This window comes from Felis catus, chromosome D2, assembly GCF_018350175.1.
Source record: "Felis catus isolate Fca126 chromosome D2, F.catus_Fca126_mat1.0, whole genome shotgun sequence".
NCBI classification, from domain to species: Eukaryota; Metazoa; Chordata; class Mammalia; order Carnivora; family Felidae; genus Felis; species Felis catus.
This window is the reverse complement of record NC_058378.1, coordinates 2,106,488-2,117,993: the sequence shown is the minus strand read 5'-3', so window position 1 is coordinate 2,117,993 and position 11,506 is coordinate 2,106,488. Positions and strand designations below refer to the sequence as shown.

At 42.5% G+C, this 11,506-nt stretch overlaps 1 long non-coding RNA gene across 1 annotated transcript; it reads left to right on the top strand.

Annotated features, from left to right (window-relative positions):
- The first annotated feature begins 3,241 nt into the window (after positions 1-3,241).
- On the top strand, positions 3,242-7,687 carry LOC123380724. Its single transcript, XR_006586815.1, has 4 exons — positions 3,242-3,528; positions 6,212-6,325; positions 6,785-6,957; positions 7,191-7,687. It is a non-coding gene; the product is annotated as an uncharacterized LOC123380724 (long non-coding RNA).
- The last annotated feature ends 3,819 nt before the right edge of the window (positions 7,688-11,506 follow it).

The following is an 11,506-nucleotide window of genomic DNA, read 5'->3' as shown; positions in this document are numbered from 1 at the left end:
CTGGATGTTTACCAATTTTACTGATATTTCCAAAAGATTAGCTTTTATTTCACTGATTCTATTTTTTCCTGCTTTCAAGTTCATTGCTTTCTGATTTAATTTTTATTATTTCTCTTCTTTTTGCTTATTAGGCTTAATGCACTCTTCTTCCCCTAGCTCCCTAGTGTGGAGGCTTCGATTGTTAATTTTATCTTTTACAATATATGCTGCTTCTGCTGCATACTACAAGTTCTGCCAAGTTCTATTTTTACTTTAATTAAGAGAAATAAGAAAATATTTTAAAATATTTTTAGTAACATCTTCTTTGACCTTCCTGTTATCTAGAAGGGTGCTTTTAAATCTCCAAAAACTTGGGAGTATTTTCCTGCTATCTTTCTGTTACCGATTTCTATTTTAATCTCATTATGGTCTGAAGACATACTTTGTATGATTTCTAGTCTCTTAAATTCCTCGTTATGTTTCATTGCCCAAAATGTGGTTTACATTGGAAAATGTTCCATGAACTGGAGAAGAATATGTGTTTTCTAAAAAGGCTGATTATATTGAGTTGATTGGTAGTGCTATTTAGTTTGGCACACTTCTTTCCTGCCTTTTTGTCCCATCACTTATTGGAAGGAGGGTGGACTCTTTTTTTTTTCATTATTATTTCTCATTAACTTTTAGTTTGGGTAGTTTCTATTGGCATATTTTCCATGTCACTAATTATTTCCTCAGTTATTTCTGATCTAGTGATGATGAGCCCATCAAAGGCATACTCCATTTCTTTCTTTTTTCTTTCTTTCTTTTTTTTTTAAGTTTATTGATTTATTTTGAGAGGGAGGACGCCAGGGAGTGAGAAAGAGCACAAGCAGGGGAGGGGCAGAGAGAGAGAATGCCAAGCAGTCTCCATGCTGTCAGTGCAGAGTCCAATGGGAGGCTTGAACCTATGAACTGTGAGATCATGACCTGAGCTGAAATTAAAGTCAGACGCTTAACCCACTGACCCACCCAGGCGCCCCAGGCCCACTCCATTTCTGTTACACTGGTTTATATTTCTAATATTTTATTCTGATTCTATCGTAGTATCCATTTCTCTTTATGTTATACACCTTTTTTTCCATGGTGTCCACTTTTTCCATTAAAACGAAAGATGAGTCTGGCTCTGGTGCCTCCTTTATCTCTTCAGGCTGTTTTTCTTCCTTTTGTCATACTTTGACTCTTTTCGTTCTATCGTTAAAAGCCAGGCATGGCATACTGAGCAAAGGAACTTGGGGTTAAGGGTGTGAGGTTGGGGTTCATCCGGCTGTGAGTTTTGTGTTTGCTGTAGGTGTAGCCTTCAGAGACTTGGGTTTCTCCTTTGTTTTTGTTTTGTCTCTGTTGCTGTTGGGATTCCCTGAAGCCCTCTTCCTCACATGACGTCTGTACTTCGCAGCTCTTTCAGCTGAGATGAACTGTGTTTGCTCTGACGTCCTGTTTGTGGGTGGCAAAGTGAGGCGGAGTGGGAGCATTCCATGACCATAGGACCCAGTTCTGGTCATTGCCTCAGCTGATGTCCATGGGCTACCAAATTCACAAGTGTTTCTAAACTCTCCTCTTTCCCCTGGAGGATCAAGCCTCTCCCTCAGAGAATATGCCTTTGTCCTGGAAAACACTCTGGGAGTGTGTGTAAATTGGCAATCTTCCCTCCCCTGCTGAAGCCCTGAAGGACTTTTCTTGACTTTTCCCCTTGACACCATCCAGGGGTTCCTGGAGGAAAAGCCCAGCAAAGTGTGGTCCCTAATGCTGGGCTCCCAGGAATTCCCCATTCTCTCCGTAGCCACACACACCTCCAGCAACTCCTCACCTTTATGACCTGTTTCCTGCTTCCAGTTATGGCGCCTGTGGCTTCTGCTCCCAGCGGGCAGACGTCTGCTCCATCACCCGTTACAGCACAGTCGTTTGCCCTGCAACCTTATCTCTCTAACGGGTCCCAGAAAAGGCACTGATTTTAAAATCTCTCAGCTTCTTTCTGGTGGTAAGGGTAGGACTGACAACCTCTAGGCCCTTTACAAGTTGGAGCTAACACTGGACTTCTCAAATGAATAATTTTAAACAAAATGATCAGCGTGGCCTACACTATGTATATCTCCCCAATCTTACTTAAACTGTTTGATGATTACGTGTTTTGAGAGAGAGAGAGAGATACAAATTATCAAAAGTTCTATATAAATTGCCCTAACTGTGCCACCTTACCTCACACCATCTCTCTTAACTCCAGGAATGTGGCCACTTGGATCTCCCGCTTCCTCATCCACGCCAGGCTTCCATGACTCAGGACTTTTGCAAGACCTGGTTCCTCACCTTCCCGGAATGCTACTTCTCCATCTCTCTCTCTCCCTCTCTCTCTGTCTCTCTCTCTCTCTCTCTCTCTCTCTCACACACACACACACACACACACACACACACACACACACCACGGTTGACTATATTTTCATATCATTTCCAGCCCCAAGCAAAGAGCTTGGCACAGGAACCTATTTACGGCACACAGGGTTTATAGCAGCACAGGGATGTGAGATGCTCAGTGGCAAAAATCATGCCTTTTTTTCCCCCTTTTGAAATTTGAGATAGTTATCAGTACGATGCCCTAGTAAGTTTTCAAAGCATATTTGTTGAATACATTATCGTATTTTCTATTGTATCTCAAATCTGTATGGATTGCCTACTCTGAGCCAAGCATTATAGTAGGGACGTCACCTTCATCAACTCATTTAGTGCTCATGCAATATAAACAGATATTAACTACAATTCACAGATAATAACACTGGGTTCAAGAGGTTGAATAAATTGTCCACGGCAACAGTGCTGGCCAAACAGCATTGGAACCTGTGTTTAATAATAATTTTTGGTACATTTTATTTAGTACTGGCCATTTTGCATTATAGTAAGTCTTGGGTATCCAATTTACCCCATTACATGTGAAAACTGTCAGGTTAGAAACTAGGCCTGATGCGTATTTGGATCTTTACTTCCCCTCTAAGAAGTATAATTCAATAGTTTTATTCTCGGACATGTGACATAAATATTTCCAAGTTTTGTTACAGTTTATCCATTCTACCGATATTTATTGAGCTCCTACTGTGTGTTAGACACTTTATCCAGCACTAGGAAAATAACAATCACTAAAATGGTTATTTTACTTTCCCTAATAATTAGGGAGGGGCAAAACTAAAATTCTGATTAAGTCAACTTTAGAAAATCTAGCTTTATGATACAAAAATAATTTTAAAGTATAAAAATAGAATGATCCATTAAAAATGAAAACATCAATACAATTATCCAATGTGTGTTTATTTTTAGCTTTAACTTTGTTCATTTTCATGAATCTAACAGGATACTCTCAATAGAACAACTACACAATGGCAGGAGCCGAGCTCAGTGGTGCTGGAGATTTTTGAGATATTTCTGAAATACACCAGTCAGCAATGGAATGGACAGCGAAATCCCGCGAGGCTTTGAAAGCCACAGATGTCTGAGACAGACACAAGATCTACCCTTACCACTTCAAAGGTGAGATATGAGGTGACTTTGTGTATTTGCATTTTTGTAAAACCTACAATGAGAATGTAGAAGCAAGAATAACTGTTCACTTACTAACGGTCTGAGATCCTTTACCCCAAAAGCCAAGTGTCCAAGAGAAACCTAGAAAATAAAGGGTAAAGACAAAACAGGCTTATAGCCATTTGAGAAATTCTTTGATATTCCTGATGTCAAAAGACTTCACATGGAGAGCAATTTGACCTGTCAAACTTATTTCAAAATAGCACATTTGGCATAAATGTGTGTGAAACAAGAAACCACTTCTCCCCAAGGTGTAACAGGAAGTAAGGATTTAAGTGGATCTTTTCTGGACTCCTGCAATCTATATGAAATTCTTGTGAAGATTTCAGTTGCCCAAGCTTTAACAAGCGAGGTGCGGCAGGAAACTAAATCCCTGTGAGATTAATAAGTGGCTGGAGGAGAGAGGCAGGCAGGGGCATCAGCGATCATAGCCTGAAGGACAACCAGTCAGCAAATGAGGTAAATGGAGAATCATACGCACATATGGGGCCCACTCAACCACTACATTCCAGATCTCTACAGTAAATTGAGACTGGGAAAAAACACAATGAATTAGGAAATACAACCTGTTTGCCTAATTTACTTTGTTCATTTATTGCATGGAATTTCTATAGCTTTATCACGTGGTAACAACTACCATGAACAACTCATGCAGCTATTGTCACATACCTATTATATAATTCCTGGTCACTCATATCATTTCTCTTCTGGGAATGAATCTACCATAACAATGAGAGAATCTGTCCATCTGCCCAGCTGTTCTGCCGTTCTCAATGCCGCATGGTTCCAGTCAAGCTACATGAGCATGCTCAGAACAGGTGTGCAGGAGAGCACTGGCACCTCCCTCTTACTCCTTCTGTCTACCCCCCCTTCTTGTTTCTTCCCACATTCATTTCTCCAAACTGAAGGTAATCCTGCTGGTAATTACTCTAGAGGATGCGTGGGAAATTAACATTCGGAAGACACAGTGGTTCCCTGGAGATTTCCTATCTAATTTTCAAGAGTACTTTCCACACATCAGATTAAGAGAGCATTATTCAATAAGTTACTACCTTAGGTCATCCATTAGTTCATTTACTCACTTACATAGTCGGTCATTCAACGATCATTTATTAACTATCATGTTCCAAGAACTCTACCAGGTAGAAGGACGATGTTTCTTTCACTAATTGTATGAGTAGTGATCAGTCACTCATAAAATCATTAAATATATTTACTCAACATTTCCTTTTTTTAAAAGGTTTATTTATTCTTGAGAGAGAGAAAGAGAGACAGAGTGAGAGCAGGGGAGGGACAGAGAGAGGTAGACCTAGAACCCGAAGCAAGTTCCAGGCTCCAAGCTGTCAACACAGAGCCCGATGTGGGGCTCAAACTTACAAACCTTGAGATCATGACCTGAGTCGAAGTCAGACCCTTAACCAACTGAGCCACGCAGATGCCCCATATTTACCCCAAATTTCTAATAATGTCCTTAGTATTCCCTAAAGCATTACATTAGTTTTCATCATGAAATTCATCCTAATATTTGGTAATCCTAATATTTTAGGAGATAACTCTAAGCAGAAGGGACTAATGTAACTTAATGCAGAGAAAATTATATTTGTGTTAATAAAACCAGACCTATTACTGATCATTTGCTCAATCATACTATATTCCTATGTTCTGCTTAGAATTTCCTGTATTTCTGTGAATTATTCTTCACTTTCTTTACACTAAATCTTTTCTGCATTCTGATCTCAAAGAATACGCGGTATCCAAAGCATCCTGCAGTTTAGTGGGAAAGGAACTGAATTTCATTCAGGTATCAGGTCCTGATTCAAACCAACCCCTGTCTGTTACCTCAGCTTCCTGGCAGGTTCCACCAGGGGCAAAGTCTACGACACTTCTCAGAGCTCCTTTCAGACCCAAACCTCCCTGGTTTTAACGACATCTAGTTAAACAGTGTCCAGGCGTCGAACATTCAGTTACTGTCCCCTGTCATTATGAATTCACAAGGAGTTTGGCAAAGTTAATCTTGAGTAATCTTCCATGTTAGTCTCCGAAATAAAAGCAATTATAGTGGCAAATGTGTAATAATTGCAGCTTTTAAGGTTCACTTGCAGCTTACAGAAACAGTCATCCTTTTCTTTAATCCCCAAACTTAGCTAACAGGCTCCAATGCCATACGCAAATGCAAAGAAAATAAAACCCATTTCAATTAATACTTCGATAAGTACTGGATAAACACTCAACAATCCTATGCTCAAAGGCAGTGTTGGAGACTCAGAAGCTGGAGAATAAGAGGAAGATTCCGGAAAACGGGAATACTACTTCAGAAGCCCTTTACACGGTGTTTTAATCAAGTGTGCCCTCGTTTTCTGGAACCAGACCGCATGATTATATGTGACATTTATAAAGTATGCAGAGGTTTTCAAGTACTTTTCTTCACATAATCTTTATTCGTGTTTCATGATTCAAAGTGGTGAAAAGTCACAATAACCTACATATATTTCTCAAGGAGTTAAAATGTTTTAGGTACTGATCATGCTTCTTTCATAGAATAGTCGCAAAACTTCTGGGGAGGGGAGCAATATTATAGGTACTTCACTGACGAGGAATTAGAGATGCTGAAGACTTAATCCCTTGTTTGAAGTGATGTGATTAGCAGGCGTCCGCGCAGCCAAGAATCAAACCCACCTCTGCCATATGCTCAACAACCACATGACCTTGCCCGCAGGATGGCCGTGATTTGCATGAAATGTCACAGGTCAGTGTGAGTCATGCATTAGCACAGAATTTTAAACATTATTTACAGTTGAGGCAATGGAGACTTGAATACTGAGGGTCATGTAACCATTTCCGTTGGGGTTAGGATTGGTTTCTATACCTTTCGGTTCTAAGCTCATTGTTATTTTTAGTGTACCATAGCTGCCTTTATCACAGATAAAAAAAATAAATAAATAAAAATGTAGAGATCTCAGATCCACTTAAATAATCTTCTGCCTAACCTACTGGTGATGCGCCTCACAAACTGAGTATCTCCATCTAGAAACTTCTCAAGTATGCCCACCTCCCTCTATTCCCTTAACCAAACCAGCGTCCGAGCCAAGTTTTGTCAAGGACTAGAGTTTCTACATTAGGAATAAATAAATAAGTTCTTGCAGTTTCAAACTCAGCAAACAATGTATTTTAATTAAAATGTCTATCTTCCCATTCTTGCACTTAGGACACCACAGAGGGACTAGAATATCAAGTTGGCCCATTGAGAAAGACGCCAAAACGCCTTTTGTGATGTGCACTTGGAAATCACGGTCGCTCACCGGAGAGCTCTCGTCCGTGCTTGCTCTGACCCCATGAGTGAGGACTGGTGGTGTCAGAAGCCCGATTTCCCATGTGAAGGTGAGTCCCACAAAACCTGTTGGTCTTATTCGCCGCTGGATCACCGATCACCAGTGCCTACCACAGGGCTTGCTTGGTGGCAATGAATGAACGGGTGAACGAATGAATGAATGAATGAATGCAAGTATGTTGAACTGCCTGCGCTTCCATCATCCATTTCTCCATCATAAGGAAAGCAGTAGCAACCCCCAAATGGGCCGCATTAATGTGCCACATTGAGACCTCTGTTACAGGTCCTCCGACTGCCTATAACAAAAGATTAAGAGCGAGATGTCCAGCTGGGTCCGCACTTGATCGCACTGGCTTTTCAGCTTTGGAAGGAAATAAAGCTGCTGGTTGCAGAAAAGGGCTCTGGTAGGTTCCTACAGCTTCAAGACGCTCTTCTCTCTGACTTCCACACTGAGGATGTAAGAAAACCTGGCTGGACCATGGGTTTTGCTAGTTACTATATTGATGAGATTTGCTGTGATTTCAGGATAGAGTAAAAGATTGTTTTCCACGGTATGCTAGCAAGTCCTATTCCTGATCAGTTTTACGTGGTCTTGGAGAAAACAGATGATTCAGGTAACCTGGGATAGAAAAACGATTCACAGAAAAGCAGGAGCATGATTTGATTTCCATCTCTGAAAAACTTTTTAATCTTTAATTGCTTTTTGAGACACAGAGCGTGAGCAGGGGAGGGGCGGAGAGAGAGGAGACGCAGGACCCGAAGCAGGCTCCAGGCTCGGAGCTGTCAGCACAGAGCCCCACGTGGGGCTCGAACTCACAAAGTGCAAGATCATGACCTGAGCTGAAGTCAGACATTCAACTGGCTGAGCCACCCAGGCGCCCCTTAATTTTCATTTCATGTGAGTTTGCTTAATTTTATGATGTCTCCTATAAAAAAGATAAGTAAAATAAAGAAAAGGAGAAAAAAAGAAAATTTCTCTTGTGACTGTTTCTTCTCTTTAACTCCTACGTGCTTCTGACCTTTTATTTTCAGATGGGATACAAAAAAGCAGCCCCCCTTCCTCATACTGGACAAAGCAACATGGGCTGTTTCTAAAAGCCAAGTCCTAAATGTCTCAAAATAGAGAGAGATGTTTATGTTTTGCTCACATGAAGTCCAAAAATAGATATTGTTCCTGCTCTGCTGTAAGCCCTTCTCCTCTTCTTGAGGATTCAGAGACATGGCTTATTTTACCTTAACATGTCCCCAGTGGCTGCCGCGTTCATCAACACCAATCAGGAGGTCAACACCAATGTCTCTCGAGACGAAGAGAGAGAGAGGGAGAATGAGAAGGAGAGTGAGCAAGAAGCATAGGACTCCAGGCTAGGGTGTGTCAAGGAGTCTGGACTTCCCTTCAGATGAGGTGACTACTGCAACTAACATCCCGTTGGTACAGGTTAGACACGCGGCCCCAAGTGACATCACAGAATCCTGGAAAATGTGGTCTTGATGGATTTCCCAGAAGAATAACAAATGATTTTGTGAAACACTTAACTATTCTCATTCAAATATATAAAGAATGCTTATTTTGTAACACGGGATTCTGATATTTTGCACTTTCCCCAGAATTTTGCCTGCTTTCTCGTCTTCTAAACGTCCCTCCCCACTCCCTGGCTCTCTGGCTTTCTTCCTTTCCTCATTGAGACAATTAATAAATATCTTGCCACCAAAGTTCTGCTGAATCAGTGCAGCCCCACCATGCCTTCATGGGAGGGAGAGGCGTGTCAGTTTAGTTGGAAGAGAGACCCGGAGATTTTCCAGAAGTCTCAAATATTTTATTTACCCAATGACATTTGTTAGAGTGTACTTTTGTCTGAAGTGGCCTGGAGGACTTAGGGAAATAATGACAGTCTGGGAGGTAGGAGCTGCGCCCTTTTCTCTTGTGTTTCCCTGGGAGACATAGGCGTGGAAGAGGGCGTCCACCCCATGTGGCTGTGCTGGTTCCCAGTCACCGGCTAGGGAGAGGTTCTCTTCATCCTGGGATCATTGAGCCCCACTGCTCTTCATGACTGTCGGCATTTGGCACATATTTAAAAACTACAGTGCGAAATATGAAATAAATTGACCCGTCTGTCGTTTTTTAAGTGCTTATCACATGCAGCAAAGCATATGCATTTTATTTGGGAGAAGATGCCAGGTTATTTCCCAAGCTTCTAAGTAAGCGTTTATTTCAGTAAGGTTTGTATAAAAGGAGAAAATTCTATCTTTATTTTTAATGTGTTCATAAAAAGATAAATAAAGTTAGCTATGATTTTGACTGCCATTCAGAGAGATGTCTGGTAAAAAAAAAGTTCATTACTAATTATGATGATATTCTAAAAATCAGAAAAGGCATTTAATACTGGTATACCTATCACATGTCCACAAATCAAGCGTATCACCTCTCTTTGGTGAGTACTAGGGGCTTATAAGGCTACAGTGACAAATGGTTATAATTCAATATAGGAGAATAATTATTTCCCTGAGTACTACATCAAATACGAACTTCCTTCTTTGGGACACATAATTAGAAACTACTATGTCATGAATGAATGAATGGTTATTATTTTAATACACCATTTCTTTTGACACTAGGTCAAATATGGAGAAACAGGTTATTCTAAGAGCCAAATTCACCTAATGGTTTGTTCAAAGAACGTGGATGTATGAGTGGATTTACAATGATCAGAAGAGTCTTTAAACAAAAATAAACAAATCAATCTTGACGGAGTCTTTTTTTTTTAAGTTTATTTATTTTTGAGAGAGACAGAGAGAAAGAGAGCACACACCTACAAGTGGGGGAGGCGCATAGATAGAGAGAGAAAGAGAGAATCCCAAGCAGGCCCTGCACTGTCAGCACAGAGTCTGATGCGGGGCTCTATCCCATGAACCATGCGATCGTGACCTGAGCCGAAACGAAGAGTCGGAGATTTAGCCGACTGAGCCTCCCAGGAGCCCCAATCTCAACTGAGTCTTAAAGAATAACTAGGACATCAGTGTGGCCTCTCTAGACAAAGGGAACTGATGGGATTTGTATACAGGAAAAGACTTATTGTAATGAATGGGCTCCTGTGACTGTGGAGGCACACAAGCCCCGAGATCAGCTGTGTGTGAGCTGCAGGCCAGGAGGGCTCGTGGCCTGAGAGCCAGGAACAGCCCGGACAGGCCAGACTGGTGTCTCCGCTCAAGTGGTTGGCAAAACAGGGCGAACCTCACCTTCCTCTGCTTCCTCCGAGGAGTGGAGGGTGCCCACCCACATCCGGAGGACAACCCGCTTTACTGAGCCAGCCCCATCAGGAAACACTGGGGCGCATGCACCCAGAAGCACCGTGTCTCCTGGGTGCCCCAGACTCACCGACATACACATCGCATCCAGCCATCGGTCTGGCAGAGTGAACGAATGAGCGGATCCCGGACGACAGGGAAAACCTGAGTATAAAGGCAGCTCTCTGAAGGCTCCAGGTAAGTTTGGAGGATGTGTTATTGCAGATTGTTTTAGCTACAAGTGACAAACGACACACTTAGATTAATAGAAGCAAAGCAGAAAACTGTCACATAATTAAGAATTCTGAGGCACCAGGGATTCCATTACCATCGAAGATCTGTCCCAATTTCAGCCTCTGGGCTCTGATTCTTTCCACATCTGGACTCAATTCTCAGAAAGACTCTAATAGCAGAGTGGGCTTCAGTCCCAGGTCCGGCTTTCCCAGTCTGGCTCCAGTATATAATACGGAGAAAAGACCAAGGCTCCCTTCCAGAGAGCACAGGCACCCCCCGCCCCAGGATGTCTTTCCTATGCCACCAGGGGAGTGACATTCTTATCCTCAAGGACAGGAGGAGAAATGGAGAGAATTCTAGAGGAGAACAGATCTTGGTTGGTTGGTTTCGTTGGTTTTAAAATCCTCATCATCCTTTAGCCTCCCCATGTAGTTCAGTTAGTCGTCCACCATCACTTCTCCTTGTTCAACCCAATATACAAGTGTTTAGGTTTGGCCACTTCTCAGGGTCTTGGTTTCCTCAGGAGGGGCTCTGCCTGTCACGTGAAACTTGTAGGAAATCAATTTGTCGGCTCCTTAAAAAAAAAAAAAATACTGCATTGCCCCACATTTCATGGCGTGGAGCGGTAAGCATCCGCTTTGTCCAGTTCTCGGGCGTCAGGAATCCGGGAGCTCACCGGAGACAGGACTCTCGTTGGGCTGCGATCAAAGATGGAAGTCATCTCCAGGCTGAGTTACAGGGGAGGAACTCGTGGGGCTCCAGCCACAGTCCTTGTCAGGGCCTCAGTGAGAGACATCAGTGCCCCGCCAGGGTGTCTGTCCACAGGACCCCTCACCCGAATGCTTTCTCCAGAGCAGGTGGGGAGGGACAGACACAGAGGCAGAAGACTTAGCCTTTTGTAACCGAAACCTGGAAGCCACACACCGCCCTTCTCCAGCATTCTAGCCATAATGAGGCAGAGGATGACACAGGGTGTGGATGTGGGGAGGCGGGACAGTGTCCTTTGAGAAGTGATAGGTTTTCCAGCATCTGAGAGACTCTGAGGCACAGGTAGGCCGGGCAGGCAGGATGTGATGGCAGGGG